A 25851-nucleotide genomic window follows, 5' to 3' on the forward strand; every position below is an offset into this window, starting at 1 on the left:
TTAAAGCATTCGGGTACATATTCCGTAAGTGAACTGTAGGTTTTCAATTTGAACAATTATGTGAACAAAGCAAAAGGAGTAGATTTTAAAATACTATAAATTCGATTAATTATTGCATTGTTTGGATGAATACATAAAGATAGGCAGGGTGTGCAGCACATATGGAAAAATAGATTCAAATGGATTCGGACGATGTCATGAAATACATGGGATTGCTGAGTTTTTTTACCTTTGTCGCTGTGATTAAGGTTAACTCTTTCTAATGGAACCATGTGAGTGGGTATCTTCCGCCTCTTTACCTGAGGACGGAACCAGACCTAGTTTCCGGAACGCTGTGTTCTTTTGTATTCTTTAGAACACTGGACGATGGGCAGAGCCCAAAGAGATTGCAATTTCACGCATGAAGAATGTTTAAAATTGGTTTGGACCATAGTTTGTTGACAAGGCATCACTTGAGAGATCCATGTGGATGAGGGATTACAATATTTCAGTGGATCTTGCAAGAATGCCGTGAAAGTGGGAAACTAGATTCATGTATAGATGCAACAGATTATTTAGCTTAGGGAACGCAATGATAAATGGATCCGAAAATGTTCACCGGACTAAATACACAAAGGTAAATATCTGTGAATTCCCACTAACTGAATGTTTATAACCTGGCAGTCACCAAACTAGCTCAGAAATTCCCTACATTTTTTGGATTTCATAAAGTAAAAAAAAAAGTCAAGTTATCCCTGTAGCAGGCCGTGAAGGCTCATAGGGTTGTGAGACGTTGAGGGTCACACATTATCTAGACAATCGGCTCAAAGATGGCGGTCATAGGTTCATTGAATCTTCCCTAAAGTCAGCCAATGGACCCTTGCTAAACTGCATGAATTCAGTCCACACCCTCGCATTCTCCTTCTGTAAAACCAATTTCACTGTGTAAGTTTAGAAGTTTTCATGGCGATGACTATGAAGAAAGTCGTCTTCTGGGTTTTGGCGCCGTGTATTCTTCGTTTTGGCCGACGTTTCGGAGGAACGTATCGCCTCCATCTTCAGAGCAGGTGAATCTCTTCCCTTAATTGAATTCCAACAAGCCACCCCAGATCTTCGTTATGTCATTGACGTCTGTAGCCTGTCCCCAGTGCATGTCATTGACGTCAGTAGCCTGTCCCCAGTTCATGTCATTGACGTCAGTAGCCTGTCCCCAGCCAACCGGTTCTTCTTGTCGAAAGTACAAGTAGAAAAGATAAAGATAGAGCTATCCTTGTAACAGGCCGTGACGCCTATAAGATTATGAGATATCGAGGCTCCCACATTTTCTCTAGAAAATCGGCTCACAGATGGCGGTAATATTGTCAGCCTTACGCGTCGGCCGCCCTTTACACCCCAGGAAGATTCCTGGTACTTATTTCTCTTAGAGGCTGAGGCGACCCCAGGACCACAGCGCTGAAGGAAGGTTTAAGTAACTTGAATAAATCCACCTCATGGGGAATCGAACCTGCGACCTCCGGCATGTAGCATAGTGTCTCAACTAACTACGCTGCCGCGTGCCCCTTGTACGAGTATAAGGTGTCAATAAATCCAATCATCCAACCCAGAACTCCTCTTATAAATCACGGAGCAACCCCCTACAAGTGATAATATTCAGAGGTTAATAAGATGTGGTCTGGTTTCATCTCGTTCAGGATACGGACCAGTGCTGACTTCTTGTGAACTGAGTAGTGAGTGTCTCTGTGTTAAAACAAGCGCGGAGCAACCTCTGGCTTCCCAGCAAGGAATCTGCTTCTGGGAGCAGGTTCAGAGATATGAGCTGCTGTGAAATTCTTCGCAGAGTTCGTGCCCCGCGTTTACCCCCTCCTGTCTCACGTGCTGTCACCGCACCGTAGCGAATCAAACGCACTTCTTGTAAATCATCCGTGGCAAGCCTTTAGAGGCAAGTTTGCTGTGTTTCCAAGTGCTTTTACGTGTATTCCTTTCAGCACGGTCTCCGAGATTCTGAAAACGTCAGCCTTGATAAGTGATAGAGAGATTTGTTGTGTCACTTCAATACAAACTTTTAAATGAAAGGTTGTAGGCAATGAACACTTGTATTCACAGTATAGTTACACAAACAAAAGTTTCAGGCACAACTCATGAAGTCTGCTCTAACAGTCTATAGATTTCTAGAACGGTAATCTCTTCTTCTTCTTCTTCTTCTTCTTCTATGTTTTAATATTATTATTATTACTGTTACTTTCTTTTGAAGAATACAGTACGTAAGTTAAGATTCTTGCGTAAGCCTTTTAAGCTCGATCGCAACTTGCCAATCTGTACGAAAATAAATCTATCAGTGAAAGCTGGCAATGAAAGTGAAACAAGAGAAGATCTTGACTGAATGTGGACTACGTCCAAATCAGATTCATTTTCTTCTTTTGAAAGACGTGAGCGTACAAGTAAACACAGATAAAATGTTTGTGAATATTCAGCTCAGAAACTTCTGTCTTCTCGTCTACTCTCTAATAACGTAAACGTTAGAATATAAAAACTATAATTTTGCTTGCAGTTTTGTATTGGTGTAAAACTTGGTTTCTGACATTAAGCGAAGAACTTAGACTGGAGGTATTTGAGATCAGGGAGCTGAGGAGGATATTTGGACCGAAAAACGATGAAATAGTAGAAGGCTGGTTAAAATAGCATAGTGAGCTTCATAACTTGTACTTTTCGCCAAATATAATTAGACTGATCAAGTCAAGGAGAATGAAATAACCCATGTAGCACGAATGGGAGAGAAGAGGAATACGTATAGGAGTTTGGTGGGGAAAGACAGAAGGAAAAAGACCACTAGGAAAACGTAGACGCGGGTGGGAAACTAACATCAAAATATATCTTAGACAAATACGAGAATCAGTAAAAAGGTCATAAGTCGAAGCCAAATGGCTGTAATGAACGTTAACAGGTTCTCTATGTGTATCACTGGGTAGCAGCACAGCACAGCTTCATGACAGTCTAGGTAGCAGGCGCGTATGCGCATGTTCAGAAGTTGGTTTCAGAAGTCAAAGTCGTGACTGTGCTTGAGGTTGTGCTGCCGAAGAGCAGCGTTCTTTTGTGCGTTTTTTGTGCGCTAAAGGAGGCAATGCAAAGGATATTCATAAAGAAATATTTTGTTTACGTTGGGAAGTGTTTGTCCCGCAAAGCGATTCGAAACTGGGTCGAGAAATTCTCTCAAGGACGTTCGAAACAAGAGGACCTGAATGTGGGAAGCTGAAGAATCTCCCTCGGTTAAAGTCTTTGACAAGAAACGGCTAGTGGAGACTGTAATAGATCGATGATAGTAGTCTCCGTGTGTAATTCAAACATTTTCAGCGTTTCACAAATTCTTGTTTATTACTGGAATGGCCAAATAACGACTTGTATTAAACTAATCAGTGGTTTCATTCTTCTGTAGGCCGAAATGGTTTCAAAATTGATGATTTAGATTTTGTGGCCGGATGGCACTCAAACACATCTGAACTCGACAGAGGGACCAAGTCAGCTTGTCTGCAGAAAGGCGCCCCTCCTCAGTTTGACAACTTGAACTGAAGACGTTCCCCTCCAGGTTGCAATCGGCCGGGTTAACATTCAGGAGCAGGGCACAGAGATCTTGTCTTCACCAATTACAAACAAAAGCATCCGATATTCAGGTTGGAGAACTTTATTGCAAGTTACTAGTTCAGGTATTCAAATCTACATGCAAGTAGTGTCGGTCTTTGAAACGCCTCCGTATAAGTTACGAATCTGTTACTCTCAAGGTTTATAATTTCGAAAGAAAGACCGACCATGCCCCCTGGTCCCCTCCTTCCAACGTTCTGGTGGATCCCTCTGTCTTAGAGTTAAATACAGAACTTGATGTACATCTCACCTACGTTAAATAATCCGACTGACTCAACAGAACTAAACTGATGTTTGAGGCAATAATTTAATTGATTCCAATTAATTAAAATTAAGGTAACTAAAGGTACCAAAGGCCGGTCACGGTATCCGAGCGGTCTAATGCATGCACTGTCTTCTCTCGCTCGGAAGCCGGGATCGTGGGTTCGAAACCCACTCAGGGGGATGTTTAGTTTGTGTGTGTGCGTTTTTCTGTGTTTGTGTACAGGTAGAGGCCTTGCGACGAGCTGATCACCCGCCCAAGGAGTCCTACCGAATGTGTAAGATCTAGAAAAACCTAAGTGAACGGAGAAGTTCATGGAGGTAGGCCTAGGCCCACTGGGGCTGTAGTGCCAAGGGGGGGGGGAGATACCAAAGTGTAACCCAAACTCGGATGGCAACACAACTTCCTTACGCAATAAGAAGCCCAGTATAAGGCTTCAGTGGATCTCCCGGAGGCTCTAGATGAGAGTACCCCTCCAGGTACGCTGTACCAGATGAGAGGGGAGTGTAAACAGTTTCTTGCTATTAAGAAATATGAGATATTCTGGAACGTCTCAGCCAGGAGTGTGTGCATTTATTTATAGGGGAGAAGCTTGGGGCTATTTTGAAATAACCACTGGCCAGACATCCTCACAATGAAAAAAAAAAAAACTTTACTTCAAAAACCTTTCGAATGCCTCTCAAATAGTCCGACTCATATAATGTGCATTTCAGGCCCACATATACTGCAATAAACAAAATGGCGTTTTCCGTAATCAATTCTGACACGAGTTCCTAACACTTAGTGACATTCTAAAGGAACGTGGTGTGATCGCAGTTGACATTCTCATAGCTTAATAAATTCAAATATGTCACTGACACCAAAATTGTCATTCTCGAGAAAATTAGGAAGCAGCGGTGTCCCTGTGTCTAAGCACAGCACTATGGAATTGTATGTGGAATGCATGTAAAGTCACACCTCGGCAACAGATGCAACGACTATTCAGTTTTACGGACCGGCTGATTTATTACCTAGGAATTAAACCCTTTGCACACAGCGGTGTGGCCCCCAAGACATCTAGAAGTAGTGCAGTAATTCCATAGAAAGAGGAGAAATGTTCAACTGATTTCGCTAATAGAAACTTAAAAGAGGTCACTAACTTTCATATTGATGACTTTGAATACTTACAAAAACGCGATTTTTGGATTGGATGATTGGATTTATTGTGCCTTATACATTCACTCAGTTCAGGACTTAGGAAATACAGTGTTAACATCATTGTACAAACTTTCCAGTTCACCTTTACACAGGCACTGGGATTCTCAGGCTTCACCAGTCGTATCCTGGCAACGGTCGCGTCTTCTGACTGTATCCTTTTATAACCACTCTGCGCGGATCCCATGGAAGACAGCCTGTACTGTTGACGAGGCGTGCTTGCCGCACCCTTGCCTACCAATGGATGTCCTATTGTCGCATGTGCGTATGTTGCGGGAATGTTTACTGGACCGTTGCCTAGCAATGGGATTACACATCACAATATGCTCAATATAACATGCATTTTAAGTGGATCCGTTGTCATCGAGGCTTGCCGCATCTACGGGTAGCAGATGGAGAGAGCCTCCAGATGTAGGGTGTGTTTCCATGGATAGCCTTCATAAGCAGTTGCGAGGAATTGTCAAGGGTCTCCAGCTTGTACGCTGGGGGATGGGTCAATAACTCTTCACCTCAGACTTGACTGGCTCTTGTGAACAAGGTAACAAAATTTCGGGTTCCATAAAATATTGCGAATCTTTCGTCTAGTTGAGCGAATATTAGCTTTTCAAAGATCTTACTCGGTGGAGTTCATTTGTGTTCTTGCGTATGGTGACTATTTTATAAATAGCGGTGTCGCTGGCTTCCCACCGCGGCGGCCCGGGTTCAATTCCGGGTCTGGTCATGTGGGATTTGTGGTGGACAATGTGGCGCTGGGGCAGGTTTTCTCCGAATACTTCGGTTTCCCCTGCCAATCTTCATTCCAACAATTGCTCCACAATCACCCTCACCTATCATCTGGGGCTGGTACAATAGGCCAGACGTGGCAGCAGTACAAGGGACTTAGTCCCACCCCACTAAAAGTAAAAAGTAAAGCTATCCCTGTACCAGGCGGTGAAGAACCAAAGGGTTGTGAGACGTTGAGGGTCCCACATTATCTAGACAATCGGCTCAAAGATGGCGGTAAGGTTGTCAATCTTACGCGCAGGCCGTGCTTTACTCCCCAGGAAAATTATTTAATTAATTCCCGGTACTCATTTCTGTTAGAGGCTGAGAAAATCCCAGGGTCTAGTGCGGCTGGAAGGATTAGATCAATTGAAACAATTCAATGACCTCGTCGGGACTTGAACCCGCAACCTTCCGGCTTGTAGCACAGCCACTCAACCACTATGCAACCTCGTACCCCCAGTCCCACCCCACTAGCAATTAAAAAGAAATTATAACCGCAAGTGTTCAATTGAAAGAATACTGGTGGTGGGTGTCAAGGGGCTTGACGCCAAGACGAACTGATTGGCGGTACATCACGAGTTTTAGAGTAACCCTAACTCTGCCTCTGACTCTGACCCTGGGCTGAGGAGTTACTTCAGGGATTGCAGCTGAGTAGAGCTCTTCAAGGAAGCCCGACAAAAAATAGCGCTATAGTTGAGTCGATAAGAATTCAGTTGCGGAACACTCGCCAGCCAGTAACGATATGAAGAATCTCCGTTGTTAGAAGCCGATGCTATGTAACGGCTGTTGGACACACAGCAGGCTGGGAAAACTTAGCGTGTAGTAATTTGTAAAGTGTGGAGATCAGCGATAGCGCTGTGATTACTTATACTTCTGAGCGGTGTGTACAAGTGGATAATATCTCCAATTCACCAATACATACTCCGTCTACAGTCTCACACACACCCCTAAATAATGATATTATTATTATTTAATAGAGGTCGTTATAGCGCATGAAAGTATTTACATTAAATTAAATATATCAAATATAATCCAGTGCATAGAACTTTTAAGAAAATTATCATAAATACCCAAGTATAACTCTCATATACGGCCATTTTAGGTGGCATCAGAATACGTACGTGTATAAAAGGAAACTGCACACATAGATCTAGACCTCATGCTTTAGCCCTTGTCTACTGTCGTCTCTACGGATGCAGTAGAAATGTTTGCTTGTTCACCATTAAATCCATATGGGTAAGCACTTCAAACATGACTCTCATTTTAAGAATTGCCACTGTTTTATTAACCTCAGAAAATAAACTACTAATCTCTTCCATAGTACACAATAGGAATCTCGCTTAATATGATCTGCATTTCAGTCTGAGTAAAAGAAGAATGTCCCACCATTTCCCAATAGTGAGATCTAAATATCCTTGGTTGTCAAGAATACAAATTATATGTTAGTCTGGAAGTATACGGGTAACAGAATAACTGAATAATTGCATTGGCAAAACATCTTCAGATAAACAGATATCTTGGTTACAGTTTATTTATACCGGACATTGTCCAGTTTCAACAATGTATTTATTATACACATTATTTCTCATGATCCTTTGTCATTATTCCGGCAGATATGTTCATGTTGTATTGTTGACGTTGGTGGCACGAGCAGGAGCTACAAGCTTACCTGCTCTCTTGTAATGGATTATAAATCCGTTGTAATACAAAGCTAATGAAGACGGGTATTAAACTGACTTACACGCTTTCGCCACGATGTGGTTTGTGTGTTACATTATTGTAATGTATTGTCACGTTTTAGAGTGTGACTATATACGGGGTTTGGATGGGTGAATGGATTTATGGAACAATTACACACACGACTCGTAGGCACAAATAGTTAGTGCCACCGTTAATCACCACAGAACTGTGAAGCCTTTTTCCAGCTTTTCCTTGGCAATGATTTCTAACAGTGGAGATTCTTCGGCTTCACCTGCTGAAGTCCTCTCTTCACAGATTCAGGTATAGAACTGACTGAACTGACTCGGTCGCCCCGGTTGTCCTTGTCAAGGACCAAACACCACATTTCTAAGGGTACCTCTATTGTTGCGCGTCCATTCGTTGCTATAGGAACGTGTTTACCAATCCATTGCCTAGAAACGGGCCTGGTACATTTGCTAGTTTCGCGGTCGTCCGAAATATGGAAGTATACGGTCTCATCTTCAGCACTCGTTTTGGACCCATTACGCGGTGGAATGAAATTGTGTAACTCCAGCCGTTGCTCTTTAGCTCTACACACTGAGGTACAGCAATCATAGAAGAGAATTTCGAAAATTCCTCCATTTAAAAACTCATATCCCTATGTACTTTTCAGTATATATATATATTTTTTTATTGCTAGTGGGGTGGGACTAAGTCCCTTGTACTGCGGCCACTTCTGGCTTATTGTACCAGCCCCAGTTGATAGGTGAGGGTGATTGTGAAGCAATTGGTGGAATGAAGATTGGCAAGGGAAACCGAAGTACTTGGAGAAAACCTTCCCCAGCGCCACTTTGTCCACCACAAATCCCACTTGACCAGACCCCGAGATCGAATCCTGTCCGCCGAGGTGGGAAGCCAGCGACTAACCGCTTGAGCTATGGCGCGGCCTTTCAGTGTATATAAAACATAAAATGATTACTTTTTTCTGTATACAGTACAAAATTAACAAATTGGAATCCCCCGAATTCCATAACCAAATTGAATGGAAAGTGATATATAGATTGTTAATACAGCAACCAGTGGAAGCCCCCTGAAACAACACAGATATGCCGGCGATGTTCCGGAGAGGGGTATAATTTGCAGATGTCATTACAGAGGTCAAGCCAAGTTGAACAAGCAGATAATTTTTTCACATCACGCTGCGGTGACGCGCCCACTGAATCGACTATTGAATCTTGTAAATATTAATGGAAGGGCGGGGCTGTTAAATTCATTTCAACATTCAAATACAAACTGTCAAATGAGGTACAGAAGACAAATGTTTATTTTTTACTTGCACACATCATTAAGAATTATTGATAAGTAATTTGCCCAATCGCCGGTCACGGTAGCCGAGCGTGCACTGTCTTCGCTCGCTCTGAAGCCGGGATCGTGAGTTCGAATCCCATTCAGGGCATGGATATTTGTGTGCGTTTTTCTGTGTTTGTGTACAGGTAGAGGCCTTGCTACGAGCTGATCACCCGCCCAAGGAGTCCTACCGTATGTCTAAGATCTAGTAAAACCGAAGCGAAGCGGCGAGTTTCATGGAGGTAGGCCTAGACCCAAATGAGGGCTGTATCGCTAATAAAAAAAATTGCCCCAACAAGTTGCCTATGAAAAGTGTATTTGGAAATGATCATCTAAATAGCGTTGCAAGGAAAATCAAAGCAGAAAATATAAAAAAGGACAAAAGTCCTGATTCTTTATATGTAAGCAGTGTCTGTCTTTTAGCGCACTCAATTTTACTTGTTATTTCACAACATGTTTCGGCACTACAGTGCCATCATCAGGTGCTCCATTTACGTCAATCTATTTCATTGCTTGCCATTACGTCACTGTAAAATTTAAAAAGTATTTAAAAATGTTCGTCAATTATAATAAATATATATACTAAAAACTTGTTAAGATTATTTATCTTATCTGTCCCAATTCTAACACCACGCATAATTACACCACTATGGGAGTTGTTCCTCTTATTCTCTGTGTATCGTGTGTCGTGTTGCGTGTTCCCTGTTTGGTTGTGGGTGTTGTAATCCTGATGATGGCACTGTAGTGCCGAAACATGTCGTGAAGTAATAAGTAAAATTGGGTGCACTAAAAGACGGACACTGCTTACATATCATGGACGAAGATCAGTGCAACAGGACACTAAAATACAACATTATGAAAAGTCCTGATTGATGATAAAAATAATTAAAAAAATTACATGTCCATGATGTTTGGAAGTATATAGATTTGAAAGGTAAAGTTCTCCCTGTGCTTAACTAATTAAGCTCTACACCATGAAGGCGTATGGGGGAGTGGATGTATAGACCCGCGTTTTCTTTACCTCGGCACTAGCTGGAGGTGAGTGGTCAGTTTCACGCCCCGGGGAAGTAAATAAAACTTAGGGAAAATGAATTCCATAATTCTGCATACCATTCGCAGTGGCCACGCTGGCTAAGATACCAAACATTCTTCGCCTATCAGGCATTAGGATCGTGGGTTCGAATCCAAGTGTAGGCACGAATGTCGTCCGCGTTTCTTCTGTGCTTGTCTTGCCCTGTGTATGTAACGGTCTTGCGATAGGGCGTATCCTGGGTCCAAGGAATTCCACCATGGGAACATGCCAGAGGGCCTAATAGGACAGGTGGAAGAAGAATAAGAAGAATTTTACGTGTAATGGGGATGATTAGAACAAAGAACATCAAAATATACTAATGAAAAGGTCTCTATTTTGCACTATAAGCGTGTCTCATCTCGTTTTTCTTCTTCTGGAACCCTGAAGTCTGCTAGGAGAATTCCTGAAGCCTGAGGAAGTACGGCCACAGCCACCGCCGTATAAGAACTCAAGCCTTGTAAAAGAACCGGTTCTGCTTGTTAGCATATCTGTATGTTAGTGTCATCATCACTCGATGAGCGAGAACGAGATTTGCGAGATAACATTGGATTCAGACTCATAACACATCTGTTAAACAATGTCGCAGATCACGCATGTGCGTCAACAAATGCGACCTCCTCAAAATTCGCGTTTATTCAATGCGTTTCATGCAAAAACTTTCCCCTGTCCCTAAGCACCAATTCAACGAACTTGTGTAAGGTATAGGGAAAATGGACCGATCGCGGTGGCCGCGCGGTCAAAAGCACGAACTGTCTTCGCCCGCTCGAACTCTGGGATCGTGAATTCGAATCCCACTCGAGACATAGATGTCGGTGTGTTGTACAAATTGGAGGAAGGTGTTATTTCAACATGCCAATGTCTTAAAAATGATTAGTTCCAATTCGCTGTTCATGCAAGTATGCATACATACGCCTACATAATCCTACACACCTATATATGTACACGTACATATATATATATACACGTACATACGTGTATTTGTGACATGAGTTGTTTCTAAAATAAAACTCACAAGCTTTTAGTGGCCAGACTACTGAATTCTGCATAGCCTATTCTTACTAGCTGTTGTTATAAACTAAATTTCCAAACATAAATCCTTAATTTAGTTCTTTCACATGCCATAACTCTCTAACACTTTTGAAAGACAGACAGCCTTTCTCAAACTTACGATTATCCACCAACGACAACAAAACCACCACCATAACCTCTGTCATGACGAAGATAGTGGATTATAGAAATGTACAGTTTCGTATTCCTGACTGTCACATGAAACAAATTTAAATACACACCTGACGAGTGTGTACAATACTTTGTTTCAGCAAGAGAAGATTTGAATAGATTAGAATGATTGATGTGAAGGTCAGCAGCATCTGGTTTCTGGTCATGTGTGCTGTAAACATTCAGCGATCCATCAGAACGCAACAGACTGAAGCAACTGTTCACTTTTGCGACAGCAAATGTCACAACAACAGGTTGATCAAGCGGAGGTACAACGGAAAACACGGAGAGCTGAGAGAAAGGTCAGAAGAGCCGCGCCATAGCTCAAGCGGTTAGTCGCTGGCTTCCCACCGCGGCGGCCCTGGTTCGATCCCGGGTCTGGTCAAGTGGGATTTGTGGTGGACAAAGTGGCGCTGGGGCGGGTTTTCTCCGAGTACTTCGGTTTCCCCTGCCAATCTTCATTCCGCCAAATTCTCCATCATCATAATCAGCGTAAGGCTGACAACCTTGCTCCCATCTTTGAGCCGATTGTCTAGAAAATGTGGGAACCTCAACATCTCACAATCCTATGGACCTCCACGGCCTGTTACAAGGATATCTTTACTTACTTCTTACTTTTATATGGTAAATATTTGTATCTTTTAGAAGTCGCTAGTAGCTATCAATTAAGAAACGGCGTTATACGTTTTTTTATATCCTGATCTAAAACGCGAAATGAATGTAGAGAGATGGACCATTAAATTTAAGCCATTTCATTTGCATCATAGAAACGGCTGAGTGCATGTGTACTTTCACGTGTCTGATAATTGGAAAACAATACTTTATACAAAAGGAAATTATTCTTTAAGTCCATTAATTGTCTCTTAAATTAATTTTTTATCAATCAAATTTCTGTGATTTATTGTGTTTTAATAAATATTATTATTAATGTAATTTTGGAACAGTGTGTAGGCTATGTCATTTTAACGGTTTTCTGTTTTCCATTTTCATTATTTCCTCAGAAGCACGTTTTCTCGTCTTTCTTCCATCCACAGTTTCCGCCTAATGCATTCCGCAGTCCGTACACAAACAGCATTTTAATTCACAAAGCAAACACTACCCATGACATTGAAGTCTTGTCCATACATCGCTAAATTTAAAGGGGCGGAAAGAAAATCTTCATTTACATTAACGTAGTTGGGAAATTGGAAGGGAGTTGAACGAAGTTAGTTTGAAGTTTGTGTTACGGATTACTGTAAGTAACCAGCCTTGCTGATGCTCTTCGTAGAGGACGAGGAAAGAATTGGATTTGAGCTCCTCACCGCCGTCATTACGAAGAGCGGTATTCTGGGAAGTGACGTCAATACCCCAGCACACTGAAGTCACAGAGTAACGTACTACCTGAGGCCGTGCCACAGTCGCCGGCTTCCCACTGCGGCGGCCCGGCTTCGAGACCGGGTCAGGACATGTGGGACTGGTGGTAGACAGAGTGGCGTCGAGGCAGGATTTCTTCGAATACTTCGGTTTCCCTTGCCAATTCTCATTCCACCGACTGCTTAACACTCATCATCAACTATCATCCGGGGTTGATAAACTAGACCAAACAGGGGCAGAAATACCGAGTGGACTCAGTCTCAACCCCTCCCCCCCAAAATAGGCGTACTGCCTCCATTTCCAGTGACGAAGTAAGCAACCGGTTCTGCTCGCTACTGGCTTCTTTCTGGTTGCTTCCTTCGGTTACATTTCCATCCTGAAGATGGATGCACTACGTTCCTCTGAAATGGCTGCACTGTCGGTGGAAGGCCAGACTTCCTTGCCGGCAGTTACAGAAATTTACGCCGGAATAGCCATAATAATAGGCTTAATATTGTTACATGTAGCAAAAATCATCTGTTTAATGCGTATCGAAGGAACTTCCCTCGAGGGAACAGCGGTCCGAGCGCCTGAAGCTGAAATGTCAGCTATATAATGTAGATAACAATGTTAGGAAAATCACTATACAGTCCTCACCTACATGGGCAACTTTTCTTTTGTCATTAGCAAGAGCAATAATTTTGAGTTGCCCTGTAATTTCTAGATTGTTCTTGTCGCGGTGTTCGAACCTACATTAGCATAATTTATCTACGCCTCTACGGCCCCTTGTTGGACCTTGGCCGCTTTTTCAGTTTCTTGATCTTTTACGCAGTGCGTAGGTTCCCTTTGGACGGGGATCAGCCTGTCGCAAGGCCGCTACCTACACACAGGACAGCACAAACATAGAATAAACGTACATAGACATCCATGCCTCAAGTGGAATTCGAACCCAAGGTCCCAGCGTGCCCTACCTCAGCCGCTATGCAGTATCCTCTCAGAAGAGATCCGCGGTGAAGCGGCTATAGAAAGCCTTTCCTGTTGCGCCCAATAATCCCCAAGAAGCTACCCCTACCCACCCCGACGGTTCCAGTACATTGTAACCCGGAGACCACCTATTGTTATGTTGAAGATTTCGGAAAGCAAAGACTACATGCGTTTCCATAATGCGGGCGCAATTGTAGCTGTCAACTCAAGCAGCTACAACACAACACGAAATATCCGCTGTAATTTTATTCTTCCGAATGTTAACATGAAATAAAGCATCGAGCTGTTGTCTGGAATAGCGTGTTTTGAAGTTTAATTTATTCAAAACTGGATTGTAATTACTAGGAAAATGGGACTGAATAAATAGACTGCAGCATAAACTTACAAATGTTCTCTGAATATTTTCTGCTTTATTGGAATCTGATGAAGTAAGGTTATTCCATATGAGACACACACACACACACACACACACTCAAGCTCTGGCATAATTAAGGCGGTATATAAAAAAGTTTAGATGTAATGAGAACCTAACCTGCCTACAAGACGATAAAAATGCAGTTTACTATGTAATAGAATTTAAAGATCTTTTTATAGAGTCGGGTCTTACGAGTAAGCCGTCGCCAACATAGCAACTAAATATGATACTGTTAAGAAAACAGTCTTCTGGGATGTGACACCGTGTAGATGTGGTGTTAATCGACGTTTCGGTCTGCTTGTACCGGTTCTCATTGTCTCTTTGTTTGCGGATTTTCTTATTTTTCCTTCTACCCTGAAGATAGAGGCGATACGTTCCTCCGAAACGTCGGTTAAACACTACATCTACACGGTGCCACATCCCAGAAGACTGCTTTCTTCATAGTCACGGCCGTGAAAACCTCAAATCTTACATGATACTGTTAGTTTTACTAGTAAAGTAAATTATATTCTTATTAAGAAATTTAATTCTCATATAATTTTCAATGAACAAATTGTGTAACGAATCCATAGTGGAATGCAGCAATTTACAACCTTCACCACACTTGATGACATGAAACGTTTTTAGATCATCAGCAAACAATCCGAAGAATAAATTTTGGCATAATAATGATAATAAAATTATCAATAAACTCTTGGAAATTTTTTTATGGTGTGAAGAGACTTAATTTTCGTTTTCCACCGAAACACCTAATTCAAGCCGTATTTCGCATGAGTATGCTTCTGTTGCATGGAACTCTATTCCTATTACCGATTCCAATAAACTGGAGTGCATAACAAGAAAATTTTCTGCCTTTTAGTGCGTAGAATTTCCCAGAATATTCAGCACCAAACTGATTATTTAACATAAAATTTAAATTTAAAGACCTTGAGTATGAAGCATAGTCAATTAGGACCTTTTTCTTAATAAATATTTATAATGGCTTTAAATTTTACCCCTCTGTTCTTAAAACAGTTGGTATTCGCGTTCCTACACGGAACATAACGGAAAATTACTATGCTCAGTTGCTCTTCCGGGCACTCACCTTCAGCTAGACGTGCTTCTGCTAATGCAGTTTGTAGGTCCACAGATACTTTTAATAACACATTATATTTAATCTTAATTAACCTGATATAATTTAGCTGCTTCCTTATTTGTTTATTAAGCGGCCTCCCTAGTCTAGAGGTAACGTTCCCACCTCATGGCTCGTAGTACGCGGGTTCAAATACCCGGTGGAGGTCGTCGAACTTTTAAGGGCGGAAAAATTCAGGGAACAAGTCCTCCGGGAGGGACTTTAAGCTGTGTGTCCCGTGTCGTAACTTTACGGCACGTAAAAGAACCTCATATCCCCAAAGGGGATCACTGAGCCAATTTCCAGGACGTTTCCCGCCCAACAATAGTCTCTAAGGCCTCCGATAGATGGGGGAAGCATTATAGAAACCGCTAAGCAAGTGGCCGAACTCGCTTGCTCGGCGGGACTGATGGTAAGCACCATTTATCGGTAGGGTAAAGAGACTGGTAGAATATCATAGAGGGAAGCACAATAGATCAAACTGGTCGCGGTGCATGGGGAAACCCACCCTCTCTAAATAACTAACTAACTATTTGTTTATTGCTTTTTGTTCGCATATTTGCAGGTAGCAAATATTTATATTCATATATAAAGACATAAATTTAATTGAATTATTATAAATATCTTGGTCTAATACCTGATCAGATCCAGAAGCCTGATATGACCACTGTCTCACATGCACTAAACAAAACTGGTGACACAATACTTCACATAAGTTCTACCGCAGTGACTAGAGGTCTCTCTGATTCCAACTGATAATTGCAGCAAACATCTGCGATTTTATTTTTTTTTTCCTTGGCACTACAGCCCCAGTGGGCCTAGGCATACCTCCATGAACTTCTCCGTTCACTTCGGTTTTTTTCTAGATCTTAGACATACGGTAGGACTCCTTGGGCGGGTGATCAGCTCGTCGCAAGGGCGATTTTAATTTAGGTTATCAAAATATCAGGGGACTTCGAACCAAACACTACGAGTTTTTGGTCAGTGTTTGCATTATAAACATAACATTTATTACATTACAAAAGCTTGCCTAAATTTCATGATCTTTTGTCACAGTCTGTTTTCCAGCCTTTGTGTGGTGTTCTGTTCTGGTATAAATTATCCAACTACAAACACAACTTGTAGAGTTGGAGCGCTCACTGGACTCTCTAAATGTGTTCATAGTTTCAAAAGGAGAAGGGACCTCGAAACTGCTAAAGATGTAGAGAGACTGTTCAATTTCCTTATTAAAACCGTCACAACACAACTATATTACGGTCAGTGCCTAGTTTGGCTCTGCTATATGTTTCGGCTATCAACAGCCATCATCAGGCAAATACATGGCTAAACATACATATATACACCACTGAACTGCAGTACTAATAAAATTGGATACAATAATATTAATTATATTAAAATACTTGGCGTAAATAAATTACATTTCACAGGATGCATGAAACGAAAATTATAAAGACTGTGTTTTGTTGTGTGCGTGTGTGCGCGCATGCTTGTATACGTTTGCTCTTTTGTGAGCGAATTAGAAATCTCAAGTCAGAATAGCCAGTGTATCGGCAGAGGCGGAAATGAACATCTCCAGTGCAATAAACTACAGTGTTTTGGCCACCCCAAACCGCTTGGTTTCTAACCTATAAAGTCACGCAGTTCTTCGTCATGTGACATCCTCAGTGCCTCTTATCTCATTATATTTAAATCCGAACAATTTTGTGAGCAATTAACTTACGTTCTTTACACACACTGAGAGGCCACTTTCACAAAAATGCGAAGTAACTGATAAAATTTTGTTTTATAATTACTGACCTCCACCGTTTAAAAAATCAAATTGAAGTATAAAACTTCTGATCAGAATAACAACAAGCTAAATAACTCAGTTTTAGAAGCTGACAATCGTTCGGCTAATCGAACGATCTGATTAATGAAAACACTTTCAGAATATTCTCTTATATTAAGCGATTTATATAAGCGGCAATTGGCACACGTACCTGTTGGCGACTGTTCAACAATCAAAACACGTGGAAGTAGCTGCAATAGTTCAGCGTAGGTAAGGTGGCTCATGCAGCATGAATGGTAACTTCATTTACGACGTACTATGAATCAATACAACATAAGAGATACAGCGTTTTGTTAATGCCAATCGAATTGTGATAGAAGAGTCAATTCCGAGTTTCAGTTAATTAAAAAAGCTATTACCCTTGCAAAAGAGGGCAGTTTCTTTTCCTGTTTTAATGCCTTCAGGCGAAGCAGAATCATTTTTATCTGGTGTTGTCACAGGCAGTAAATTTCTAATGTCATTATAGCAGTATATTCTTCATGGTACATTGTTTCGCTGACTATAACACAGCCTTCCAATGAATAAACTTTCTCTCTCCAAAGCTTTCTCTATGGACAAAACGTTTTAAAAGCTTAAAAATATATTTTTCCCTATATGAACTTGTTACTCCTTTGATTTCCACTTTAAAAATTACAATTCACACAACATCGAAATGTACAGGTAATTTGTAAAGTGCACAAAATGTAAAAATACAGTGTAACCTGATAATCCGAACTAATTAAATCACTGGTATGTTCGAATTAATGAATCGTTCGGAATACTGGTTTAATATTCTTATTTTTTTTAGTAAAACTACTTATTCAAAAATTTTTAGGCACATTTCCTACGTGAACAACATAAAGTGTGTAAAGTATTATACTCTTTAAAATATAGTCACAATCATATAACCAGGTTACATCTGTCACCACCCAGACAGACAGGGCCATTAACACATAATACTGTGTTTCACGAGAACTAATTTTTACTGCAAGGCAGTAAAACTATGATATGAAATTTATAGTTTTTGATATGCAGGTTTTATTTTTGTGGTACACTCAGTCAGCTGGGATTAACGTGGATTTGGATTACCGAGGTTCCATTATAATTGCAAGAGCCGGGGCAGCGTAGTCGGTATAGTGACTGGCTACAGGCTGGAAGACTGAGGGGTCGGGGTTCAAGTCCAGGTAGGGTCAAGAATTTTCTGTCCTCCAAATCAATCCAGACAGACTCTGTGGTCCACCCACCCTCCCATACAATGTTTACGTGGGGGTTAAGCGGCCGGGACGTGAAGTTGACCACTCACCTCCAGCTAATGCAGAGGTCAAGAAAATATGGCTCCATACATCCACCTTCCCTATACGCTTCATGGCGTTATGCTTAATTAGTTAAGCACAGGGACAACTTTACCTTGACCTTACCACTGTAATTGCAATTCTGTGAGTAATATTGGTTTTAAAGTTTATTCATAGGGCTATCTAATGTAGAATATCGAAATCAATCTAACATATAAATCGAACTAAAAGCAGACTAATTTAACTGTCGTGACAGTTTCCGTTTACTGGATGTGACTGTTATAGAACCATGACTCGGTTCCGCCGAAAAGTCATACATAGTGACACTTCCCCTGCAATGGACAGTATGGTCACGCTGCCATAACCAGCTGTTGTAAAAATTTAGCAGCCTTCTTCCTCACTGGATATAACGAGTGTAACGCCATGACTCGCCGGTCACGGTAGCCGAGCGGTCTAAGGCATGTACTGTCTTCGCTCGCTCGGAAACCGGGATCGTGGGTTCGAATCCCACTCAGGGCATGGATGTTTAGTTTGTGTGTGTGGGTTTTTCTGTGTTTGTGTACAGGTAGAGGCCTTGCGACGAGCTGATCACCCGCCCAAGGAGTCCTACCGAATGTCTAAGATCTAGAAAAGCCGAAGTGAACGGAGAAGTTCATGGAGGTAGGCCTAGGCCCACTGGGGCTGTAGTGCCAAGGAAAATAAAAAACCATGACTAGGATACATGAGAAGTGTGGTGCCATTTTTCCCACGCTTTATGTAATCACTGTTTCGATATAATACATCGCGGTATTTATCCCACGCTACATGTAACGGTTTTAGGACTTGCCTTCGCACTCTGAATCTCATTTGTTGCAACGGTGGGCGCCACACAAAGGTCAGAAATCTACCTCGTATCTTACCCTTCTGACATAAACGACAGAATCGGTAGGACATGTAAACCAGATATTGTAACGTGGACGGACGTAGCGTTGCTAGGCAACTGACCGTTAAACAGCTCGAGACCCAATACACGCAAGGAAGGAATGAGCGTGCGGAGTTTTCTATGCAGTCGGAGCAATGACCTTTGTTATGCAATCGCTCGGTAAACACATTAGTTGGACAGGTAGGAGGCGACGAAAAGGGAAGTCTCAAATCTGAGACAGTAAAATATGGTCGCGAGTCCCAAGGGACTCGAACCCGAGAAAGAATGCACTGGCAAGGTCCAGCAGCATATATAAAAGATTGACTCGTCCTCTAGTCAGAGATGGCGCACCACAGAAACAAGGCCGTAACTGTCAAACAGTAATAAATATCTGGTCATGAGCCCCAGATGGGGTTGGACACCAAAGACTGACTGACTGACTGACCGTCAGTCGCAATGTGACTTGAACTGCGACACGTTAGAACAATATAGGCTGTTTTCTGCGTGGTCAGTGCGGAGGTTATATAACGACAGTTAGAGACAGAACAGAGGGGAGTATCTGAGAGTGTTTGAGTGTGTTTAAATAACAGTGAGAGTGACAGCAACGGGAAGTTCGTAGAAGACCTCTGAAGATTTAAATTGTGATCTGAAGAGCTTTATTGTGTGCAGTGTTTGTAGTGATCTGAAGTGCTAGTTCCTGTGTTTTAATTGCTTTACCAGGAGAAGACTAGTGTGTGCGTGCAACAGTGTATTATGAAGTGTGTGTAAATCAGCGATAGCGCTGTATTTGAGTGTAATTAAAAGATTGTGAAACCAAGCTGCTAATAAATCCAATCATGTGAACTAGAACCTGTCAATTCGTCACTCGTACCCCCGTACACGTGACAATATTTTAATTAAGAATGTATATGAGAGCCCCCTCCCCCCGAAAACAAACTGTGACGTAAGATACGAGTACACTGACATAGTTCATCGGTGTTTCACCAGTCCCCTATGTGTCTGGGTTTTGAAAGGAACACAGCTATGCATATTGACGTACAGGGATAGTGTTACATGGGCCTTGTCTCTCGATATCATTATTGTCCCGTGAACTAAACCTTTAGCGGATGTTGCGGGAACATGCATCAAACACGCATGACTGAGCCATGACGTCAAACATGAACGCAGCAATAGCAAAGTAATATACAACGATAATCAGGTCCCTCATACAAGCAATAACTTCAAACACAATTCCAACACAACTTGCTTCCGAAACGACTATTTTATATTCCGGAAAGTCATAAAATAAGTTGTACCTAAACTGGACGACAAGAATCTTAAACTTGCATTCGACGTGTCGTGGCACCAACCATAATCGTTTTCTTGCAGTTTTAATTCCACTTCGTTGTACAGGAGAGGAGAGACATAAATATCTCTGTGCACTTCACAAAAGGCGTGCTACTAAGTAGCAGTGTAATTTACACAGATGCATAAATTTATGAGGCAGGCGGCAAGGTACTTGGTTGAGGCACTATGCTACAAGCCGGAAGGTCGCGGGATCGAATCCCGATGAAGTGGATTTTTTCAATTTACCTAATCCTTCCAGCCGCATTATGGCCCTGGGGTCGACTCAGCCTCTAACAGAAATGAGTACCAGGAATATTCCTGGGGGTAAAGGGCGGCCGGCACGTAAGACTGACAACCTCACCGCCATCTGTGAGTCGATTGTCTAGATAATGTGGGAACTTCGACGTCTCACAACCCCATGGGCCTCCACGGCCTGTTAAAGCAAGTGTCACGTAACTTCGAACAAGGCCAAGAGTAACCTTGAATGCGCAGAAGGAAAATTTCAGACAAGGGGGTGGGTTCGAGGGTGTGAGAAGTGACAGGTGGCCAGTTCTGCACCAAGCCACAGGCGATTCCACTTGGAGCAGAGAAACTCAGCAACTCCTAGGCAAACGAAATGAATAGTAGAAATTGCAGAAAATAAATCAATTCAGGAATTTCCTGGAGATCAAAAGTGTATTCCCTGAATGCTTATATCTGCTTCAAACTCGTGTAAACAAGTTTAGGTTACGTGCTGGGGTCAACATGACGTATAATCAGAAAATGACGGTAATAAATTATAGTTCATTTTGTGGTTTTATATTCAGAGTATCTCAATGCGTTAACAGCTTAACTGTGGTAAAGCTATATAACAATTTAATCTGCTTTAATGATGCCTCGAAATGTAATCAAGATATTGGAACCAAGAGAGAAGGGAAGTAAATGTATGCTTCATTTGCTTATATAAATATTCAGTTATATATCTATATAAATTTTGAAGTCTCACCCTACGAAAACAACATAAATTGAGGAGAAGAAAGAAGTTTTCTGGGATGTGGCACCATGTAGATGTGGTGTTAACCGACGTTTCGGAGGAACGTAAAGACTCCATCTTCAGGGTAGAAGGAAAAATAATAAATCCACAAGCGAAGAGACCGTGAGAACCGATACAAGCAGACTACCGATACACCAATACACCAATCCAATTCACTTGTATCACCGAGAGAGTTCTGGATCAGGTCCATACAGCAACCTGACCTTCAGTCGCCGGTGTAACCTCTTTCTGTGTTGAACTTGCTGACACGCCTTCTCTGTTCATGTCTGTAGCAGCGATACTTATCCTGAAGGGCGTGACATGATGAGGGCTTCCTCCATTCTGTGTGTTGATATCTCACTCGTTTTCTTTTAAGTTAAAAGCACACTCAGAAGGTTGTCTGCTCCCACTCTGTGCAGAATACTTCACTATCACATCTCCTACAAAAGTCCCAGAAGATTATTAAAACTGTAATTTTATCTGCTTGTATATACAAGAGCAAGGCTAGGTCTCTCGTGTGAAGGAAGCAACGTCGTTTGAGTGTGTTTATGGAAAGGATGTTGAAGCAGATATTGAGACGTAAGTTGGAGCATTACAAAACGAAGAGCATCATGACATGTACTCTTTACAAAGTACTATTGACGGATGAAATCAAAGCGGATGGAGCATGTAGCATGAAGTGCATGAGGAATGGAGTCTATTGGGGAAACATAAAGTGAAAAAATTACAAAACATAGAATGATAACATTGTGACATGACGGGCAGAAAGACGGAATGGTGGAGTAGGAGCAGACGTCCACTGCTGAGCAACGGATCGGAAATCACGTTCCCTTTACAATAAACAGCAACGAACGAGTCGTTGCCAGGTAGCCAGTTGCTAAACATGAGACGATTCGTAGCAACGGATAACACAGAATAACAGAGGGCAATAAACTGTTGGACATGGTGACATATGAGGGCCGCGTGGCCGTTATGAAAGGGAGTTGATTCGCGCTTTGAAAACAGCGAGAAATTAGTATGAGATTCTTCAGAGGGACTCGTCAGATAGACATCGTTGAGAAGGAGTAACATATGTAAGACGATATAATTGACTGTAATTGTGAAGTAGCGCCAATAAACCCAGTCATCAAATCTAGAACCCATTGTTATTCGTCACGCAAACCCCGAATACGTGAAAAGAGTAAATTCGATTAAATGAATCTGTTTTCAAACTAAAGACTAAAATAAAATTTGCTCAGAATATGGCCCAACAGAGAGGTCTCGTGATTATTGTAATATTCCTTGGTGTTCTATAAGACTGTAGCAATTTATGGTTGGTTTTGTGGGAAAGTTTTATCTAAACGTCTGCGAAATATACCAGCAGAAGAAGCTTTGATGCTACCCCAGAAACCTATAGTTAAGGGGCAGAGATATTAATTTGACTGAATTTAATGAATATTCATATTATAGTTCAGATTAAAATTTTTTGAGAATTTTGTCAACTGCTGGCGACGGTCGCCCTCTCAAGAATTTTGCCAATTTGACCCTTACGAATTTCGTGCACAAAAAGCACAGATCTAAGGTACAGTGGAGATGTTCCTCAGTTCTTCGACCACATGATTCCATCTTCGAAATTATTCCAAACATTTTTTAATACTTAGTATTGGGTACCAGAAATGAAAGCTACAATCCATTCCAATTTTCCTTATTTCGGTTCAGTAGAACCCGTAGCTAAAATAGGCCTGTTCTACGCCTTAAATGGATCTTCAGTCACCTTTGCAAATTAAGTACTGTGTCTACGTGTATCTACCTCTCCGTCTATCTATAGCCTTACAGCCTTTTATAATTCATTCATCAGTAATCTGTCAGACGACAGGTCCACAGTCTCTTCCAAAACAGTTCCTCCACTTAATGCGATCTGGAGCTTTCTCCTTCAAATGAAAATATACTCTTCTGTCCCCAAGGTCATCCAGCATCTTCTTACGTCTTCTTCCTCGTCTTCTAGTCACTTCCATCCGCCCTTCCAGTTTAATCTCGCATACATGGTACCTCTGTTTTTGGAAAGAGACTATCCAGGAAAAGTGATAATGTGGTAGTTTTTCCATTTGCTTTCCACATCGCAGTACAACAGCCGTTCAAACCACTCTGGTCACGCCTGTTGCTATACGAACTTGAACCGTCTCGAGCACCGTTTGCTCTGTGCTTCAAGTCGCTGCTGATGAAGCTGCTTCCGGCATCAGTTTTTGGTTTTTGGTGTCTCTCTTCGTCTGATGCCTACCCTTTGACCTCTCCAGCAAGGGAGGCTCTGCCAGTAGCTACGCTACCGCTGGTATAGCTCTCAGGGTCCTTGGAATACTCAAACCCCCAACGAGGGGGCTTTTATAATTATGTACAGGTATTTCAGCATCCTGTTGCAACTGTGTAACTCAACGTCCATGTATTTATCACCCATCAATATTGCAACACTTGTTTATTCACTACTTAATTTTGAATTTAGTTTAACATTTTACACTCTGACACTACATGTTTCGGCCCCAAACGGCCGTCTTCAGGTGTTTTGATATGTTACAAATAGAAATTTTAATGGATTTTATCTTGTTTTACCTCAAAAAGAGAACTACAGCGTGTGATTTTAACACGGACTAACACAGTGAAGCAGTTCTAACATTACTTAATAAATATTTGTAACATATCAAGACACCTGAAGATGGCCGTTTGGGGCCGAAACATGTAGTGTCAGAGTGTAAAATGTTAAACTAAATTCAAAATTAAGTAGTGAATAAACAAGTGTTGCAATATTGACGGACGATAAAGATATGGACGTTAATTTTACAGCCTTCTGTTAGACTTCGGCCTCTTTTTCAATTTCCTGATGTTTGACACTGTTGGTAGGACACCTTCGAAGGGGATCAGCCCGTCTCAAGGCCACTACCTGAACACATCACAACACAAACACAGAATAATCGCACACAGACATCCATGCCTCAAGTAGAACTCGAACCCACAATCCCAGTGTTCGAGAATGCGAAGACGGTTAATGCCTTAGACCGCACAGCCACTGTGATCAGTCAAAATATTTGTACACGATATAAAACACACGCTATCAGGACCCATAATAAGGCTGTTTTATCGCGATATCCGCAGTGTAATTACTTTTGCGATAATATTTTTATCCGGAGTAAGTGAATACCAAGGTCAGAGATATTCAAAATGGCAATGAACACATAAAAAAACAGTTCTGTCTTTTGGGATATAACGCCGTGTAGTCTGGTGAATTTAAACTGACATTTCGGAGGAAAATGTCGCCTCCAACTTCAGTTCACGCTGGAGTCTTGTTTGACTTATTCTTCGACCCTGAAGATGAAGGTGAAAAGTTAATATTATTATTATTATTTAACTGCAAATGGGTTTACAACCGGTGGCAGTGGTACTACAATAAGACAACAGACAAATAACACACATAAACACGTTCAAACCAAACACAGCACATAAATATTAGTAGAAAATTAACATAACGTATAATAAACTAACAACAATGAATGCGCAATGTCGTGTTTTCCTTTTCCCTTCATTTCGCTTTACTACACTTACGTAATCCTCCCATCCCTAACACTTTTCACTTCACTTCACTTCACTTCACTTCACTTCACTCTACAGCATTTTCTTTGCTGATTTCCACCCTACCTTCACTTCGCCTCATTTATCACTTTCCTAACCCTTTTCCTAAAATTACTTGGTTTGAAGGAGACAGTCTCTAAAGCATCTGAAGGCAGTTGGTTCCAGATCTGTATGGTCCTATTTACAAAGAAGTACTTCCCGATATCTGTCCGTTGCTTTCTGTTCCTAATTTTCCTATCATGATCGACCCTGCTCAAATAGCATCGTCTTTGTAATCTACCACCTACAGCCTTCCAAGCCCGTTCTCCCGCGTATGCTTTGAGAAGAGCACCTCTGCGAGCCATCTTTCTGGGCTCTGTCAAGGTTTCCGAGCTCGAATCATTTCTATGATGTGCAAATTTAGCCGCTGTGTTTTGCACTCGGTCTAGCGCATTTATCTGTCCCTCCCTGTAAGGATCCCAGCACGCCGCCCCATATTCCACAACCGGACGCACTAAAGATGTGTATGCTAGACTTTTAGTTTTGCTATTTCCCTTTGTTAGAATAGGCATTGTAATATGAAGTACCTTCCAAGCTTTTTTCACCGTGTAATTAACTTGATCAGGCCAACTTAGATCGCTGCGTAAAATTATTCCCAGATATTTACAGCTGCTCGCTTCAGGAATTACTGTGTCCCCTAATGAATAATTTAGTGGTCCGTCACTCGGGCTCTCGTGAAACAAATTCCTTTTTTATTGCTGGTGGGGTGGGACTAAGTCCCTTGTACTGCGGCCACTTCTGGCCTATTGTACCAGCCCCAGATAATAGGTGAGGGTGATTATGGAGTAATGGCTGGAATGAAGATTGGCAGGGGAAAATGAAGTACTCCGAGAAAACCTGCACCAGCTCCACTTTGTCCACCACAAATCCCACTTGACCAGACAC

The 25851-nt window shown here is 41.7% G+C and overlaps 1 long non-coding RNA gene across 2 annotated transcripts in view; it reads right to left on the bottom strand.

The window, feature by feature from the left end:
* Nucleotides 1–25851, bottom strand: part of LOC111868829 — a 62892-nt gene that overhangs the window by 2363 nt on the left and 34678 nt on the right. Inside the window, exon 3 of one of the 2 annotated variants that reach the window (XR_004513480.1) lies at nt 21459–21770. The exons of the other annotated variant lie outside the window; for it this stretch is intronic. This is a non-coding gene — a long non-coding RNA (uncharacterized LOC111868829). Of the gene's footprint in view, nt 1–21458; nt 21771–25851 lie in introns of those variants that run through there. 2 annotated transcript variants of the gene reach the window in all.

Source organism: Cryptotermes secundus, unplaced genomic scaffold, assembly GCF_002891405.2.
Source record: "Cryptotermes secundus unplaced genomic scaffold, Csec_1.0 scaffold257, whole genome shotgun sequence".
NCBI classification, from domain to species: Eukaryota; Metazoa; Arthropoda; class Insecta; order Blattodea; family Kalotermitidae; genus Cryptotermes; species Cryptotermes secundus.